Raw genomic sequence first — 6,000 nt, forward strand, 5'->3', positions numbered from 1 at the left:
CGGTTCCTCGGGCCAACCCGTCTCGTCTTTCTAGAAGTCCCCGGACCGGCCCTCTAGAGTTCCTAACTAACTTTTGAATTCAAACGTCCCCCTTATCTTAGCCAGATAAGATAATGATAACCACCATCACCTATAAATAAGAGGACCCAGGTCCCTTCAGGTATTCACTCATTCCTCATACCTTCTACCTGTTAGATCCATTCTGACTTGAGCGTCGGAGTGTCTTTGCAGGTACCTCTCCTCCTCTCCATCTGGACAATCCAACATCCGACTCAACTCGCGGATTCCCGATCCCCCTCCTAGATCGTATTAGAGACCTTCTGTACAAAAACAATATAAAATATGTTTATAATAACAATTGGAAATTATCTTTATTTTTTTCTATTCTTTCTGTTTTTTCCGATTTTTATTATTTTTTATAAAAATCTGCGAAAACTCTGATTCCAGTGGATACGGGTCCCCGTTACCCGTTGCGGGGATGGGGCAGGGGCCATGTCCCTATCCTCATAGGACCCGTTGCCATTGAGCCTAAATCTTTAGATTGACCCGTTTCTTACTAAATGTATCTCTTTGCCCTCTTTTATAGGGTGTTCCTGCCTTGCTGGCTGCACCGAAATTTGAAACCTGAAACTTAAAATCTTCTTGTCTCTCAATCACTGAGAAACCCTCACCATCAATGGATCCTCAAGTTGAGCCAGTTAGCTACATCTGCGGAGGTTTCCGTTTCTCCTCTCCTCTCATCTCTCATATTTGTTTCTTCGAGAATTCTTCTGCCTATGAGTGATTTTGGATTCTAGGGTTCTGAAAGACAATTTGTTCTTTTGAAGTTCTCTTTTTTTCATTTGTTTCTTCATTGTGCAGAGAGTGCGGTCACCGTATCCTTTACAAGAAGCGCACTCGTCGCAGTAAGCCCTCTCTTTTACAATTTGAATTTCATAATCCCTGTTTTTCAATTTTTCTTTCTTGTTTTCTCATAATTTTAGTTTATGTGATGTGTTGTTTATGGATGCCTAATTTTTCAATGCGTGAAAACGTGCACTTTGTTTGGATAGTTTATTTTGAATAATGGAGGTCATCGAAACCCTAATTTTGGTTGCGGGTAAAATTGGGAATACCTTACCCAAATGAGTTTCATTCAGAAATATATCCTTACGGTTAAACCCTCTTAGGTTTTAAAATGTAGTTGCATGTTTAGGCTCCAAACTAGTCAACAGAATTGACCTTTGATTTTTGATATAGGGTTTGAGTCTCTACCTCCTTAGAAGTTACTACAATGACAAAAACTCGTATTTAAAAGTAGTAACATGGCTTATTTTTGTGTTTATTTGGAGATTCAAGTTTTCATCCGAGCATTTGGTAATCTTGCTTGATTCCTAACAATTATGGACTGTTCGAATTTGATGCTTTTTTTAAAGGAAGTTATGAAGGAGGTTTTAGGAGTTTAATTAACCCAATCATGTCAATAATAATCATGTCAACAATTATTTGTCCTCTTCATCATTTTGGGTAGTTGCTCATCTGATAAGTTATATCTATGAGAGTTTGGTGGAAGCACTAAACCCTAAACAACTTAACCGTTGCTCCAAAGCTCCTTTTTCAAATATAACCCAATAAGAACAACAAAATCCAATGTGAAATGAAATAGATCAATCAAAAACATCATATGTTAGTGTTGAATGCTGACCATCTTCACTGTGCCTAGGTCACGGAAAAATAGAAAATTATTAATGGCTGTGATTCTTCTGAGAATGACATGCTTGCATTTGATGCACTACTTTAAGACATACATGCAGATTATCCACACTGTTTATTTACATCTTTCTTTCTTTGGTTTTTATGCAGTTGTCCAGTATGAGGCACGTTGACGTTGGCGAAAACTGTTGTGTCGTTGGCAAGTATTTTCAATGCAACCGTTAAAGACTTGTAATGAAATTGTGATGTGAATGTGCTGCTCTGTTTTAGTGAAGTCTTATGAAACTGAAATTTAACCATTAATGATCCTTCGAGTCTTGAACTATTAAAATGATTCCTACTTTTTAAAACAAATGGATCACCTACTACTATATGCCTGTATGGCTTGTTAAGAAAAAGTACAAAAAAATGATAAAAAATCAACATAACTCAAATTTATAAAGACTAAATATATATGTAAATTATGTTTCCTCTTTAGTCTTTACTCTATCATTGTTTGAATCCCCCCACCCCATGTCTTCTATTTCCTTTTGGTCAGCCTTTTTTAACTTTTTGAGCTGCTTGACAATCACAAGTAAAAAAAAAACGCATATTGTATTATTGTGAGGACAAATTAAGATATAAAATGAAAAAAAAAAAAGAAATTCAAGCGTCTACAAGCTGTCTCATGGTAATAGGAGATGCATATCTTGAAGGTCCATCAAAAAGTGTCGACAAAGATGCGAATAGCAGCTTCGGTAGGATGGACAGGATACCAAAAAAGATGGTCTTGTCTGTTAGAAGTTGGAACAAACAATAAAAATTGGGAGACATGGAAGCTCAACATTCAACTTACCAATTTCACAAGCAGCAGTTTTTATTTCTGTAAATCCTGAAAATAGTACATATGAATTCTCTTAAAAATGAAACATAAGGATCAAATATAAATATTTTTTAAATTTTTGAAACATTATTTTTCTTTAATGGGAACTACAATCAAAACTCACAAATTCATACAGGACAACAACTTGTAGAGTTTTACATTTTTTTCCTCCAAAATTCATTCAAGATTGCTTCAGTATCTTTTTTGAGTTAGAAATTGAAGTGTTTTTTAAGAAGAAAGCTTAAGAGATATATATATATATATATATATAATTTGTTGAGTTACACAATTGAATAATTTCTTAAGCACGATAAATTTTATCTATCGAGCAGTTAAATTCTGACATCTTACTATATTAATCCATCTAAGAAAATTCACAAAATTTATAATTGATTTGATATGCCATAAGAGTTTAAATAAATACTGATTAAATCTGCGAAAATTATTAGGAGCTGATAAGTACCAATTGTGGTTACTGTTGTTTTGTGTTGTTTAATTCTCTTACTTTGTTACTAACTTATTTATTTTTTATTTTTTTAAAAGGAAAAGATTAAAATTATATAAACAAATTTTGTAGGTATTTTCCTAGTGTCCTAATCCTTACTCCCAATATATATGTTAATTATACTAAAAAAAGATATATATGCAATATGAGTTTTCTTTATCATTATACTACTACTACTACTACTACTACTAATAATAATAATAATAATAATAATAATAATAATAATAAAAAGTATAAGAAATTAACTTTTAGTTAATTGAATAATATTAGTCGTTTTTTTAATTCAAATTATTTTTCATTTTTTGAAGGATTTATAGTTTATAATTTAAAATTAAAAATTAAAAATTTATGATTTATAGAATTAAGATAAATAAAATAATTTTAAAAATATTAATTTCATAGTGTTACTTTAATAATAATAATCAAGTGGAGATTGCCTATTTTGAAACAGCATCATAAGAAAGATCAAGATCGCTTTTTATATATTTGTTTTTTAACCAACATTTAATCAATTTTATCACGAGAGATTCTATCATTTTTTAGTATAAAATTTTAACTTCATATTATTTGAAAAATAGTTTAGTTATTATCTATGAAGTACGAACACTATTATATTTGTTTGTCAAAAATATTTTAAACATGACACTCATATGAATATGCGTGTTTTTTGTGTTTATCTGTATTTTAATAAAAAATATTTTTTGGATACGTTTAGACATAGTTTTAAAATAATATATATTTTAATATAAAAAAATATAAAATATAATTATAATTTATCTAAAAATAGTTTATATTTTATACAATAATATTAGGGATTAATACATTTTGTGATTTATAACCATTAATTAGACATCATTAATATTTTTAATAATGTTAAATTATATCTAATAATATGAAATTATACACTATTTTTTTACTGATTAAATATTAACTAGAATTTAATGAAAATGCTAATCCATTAAAATTTTTTTATTTTATATGTCTCTGTATTATATCCAAGGTTCAGAAAATCGGACCGGTCATCAAACCGTTCTAGTCACTGGTTCACTGGTTCACTGGTCTAACCGGTTCAACCGGTGGTTCAATCGAAAAAACCGTTTAGAGTAGAATAATAAATAAATTATAAATACACTTCCTAAAATATAATTATAGTCTGATATAAATCTTAAAATATCTTCGAAATTTAAAACACTACATAAAATATCACCAACCAAATACATATGATCTTATCAAAATCCAAACTCAAAAGTTAAATAGTAATAAAAGCATATGTAAATATTAAATCCCAACATCATGCCATGATATGCACTTGAAGAAGTGAAATATATAATAAATCACTTTATTTGAAATTTCATGATATTGATTACTGCTTTGGTCATTCTTCTCGGCCACTTATATTTCATGTTGATCCCAATTCACCTTTCAGCAACATAATAATTTTACATTTTTATCAACAACATAATTCATGTTAAGCAAAAAGATGTTCTTCAATTTATAACGAAGAAGCTAAGGTATCGTTTTAGATGTTTATAAATCTCAAAGTGACTACAAATTAAATTAAGGAGCAACTAAGAAACAAAGAAATAAATTAAATCAGGATTATAGTAACAAGTGTATATATATTCAATATCAAGATAGTGCATTTTCAATATTTATAAACTTTAAAGTGATATGTTGAGTTTCATAAAAAGAAAAAGAAAAAAGCATATGTTATATGTTTGACATTAACAATTATGCAGAACAAATATGCAAAACCGAGTCAGTTTCTAGCATTAACAAAGTACAAAACATTAACAAATTTGAGCTACAAAACAAAAATTTGAGCAACACACAGAAATTGAACTACAAACACAAATTGAGCAACACACAGAAATTCTGCAGCAAACCAAGTTACCAACAAAGAGAAATTGAGCTGCAAATCAAGTTACCAAGGTTCAGAAATTGAGCTGCAAACCAAGTTACCAAGAAACTCAAACACAAATTGAACTACAAACACAAATTGAGCAACACACAGAAATTCTGCAGCAAACCAAGTTACCAACAAAGAGAAATTGAGCTGCAAACCAAGTTACCAACAATCAGAAATTGAGCTGCAAACCAAGTTACTAACAAATAGAAATTGAGCTGCAAACCAGGTTACTAACAAAGAAGTTCACAGAGGCAAAGAACACATATGAGCAGAGGAAGTCAGTTCACAGAGGCAAGTTGAAGTTCACAGAGGCAAGTCGAAGTTCACAGAGGCAAAGAAATGAAGAACAAAGATGAGCAGAGACGAGTTACTCACCGCGCGACGATGAAGACGATGGGACGGGGCAGATGAAGACGAGGCAGACGGCTGGCTACTGGGCAGGGAACCGGCGAAGAAGGAGGGTTACTTGGGCTGACGACCAGGCGACGGCGGTTGCGCTGTTGACCGGTGACCGCGGCGACGAAGGAGGGGGCGGTGGCAGGCTAGGGTTCGGGCGTGGAGGCTTCTCTCATTCTCTGTTCTCTTCTCTCACGAAGATGAACAACACACAGAATTAGGGATTCGGGGGAAGAAACGGGGGGTGCTTGGGGTCACCGGGTCAGGGTGCTCTTCGGGTCGGGTCGGGTCGGGTTAAGGGGTTCTTTTTTTATATTAGATAATGAAACGACGTCGTTTAGGCAGAACCGGCCGGTTACCGGTTCGGTCCAACCGGCCGGTTCGCCGGTTTATCGCCGGTTCTTTTCAGGACGGTTTCTGCAGGAGGACCGGATCGTTTGCATTGCTAGTTCACGGTTAAACCGGTCGAACCGGCCGGTCCGGTCCGATTTTCAGAACATTGATTATATCATATCTTATTTATTTATGTGCATTGCATGTTATTGTATATTCTCTTTTTTTTAATGAGAATAGTATAATGTCCTTCCGCTTACTTGTACACATTTATTTAAAATTGAATGCAACAAATATTGATAT

Source organism: Arachis stenosperma, chromosome 3 (genome assembly GCF_014773155.1).
Source record: "Arachis stenosperma cultivar V10309 chromosome 3, arast.V10309.gnm1.PFL2, whole genome shotgun sequence".
Lineage (NCBI taxonomy): Eukaryota > Viridiplantae > Streptophyta > Magnoliopsida > Fabales > Fabaceae > Arachis > Arachis stenosperma.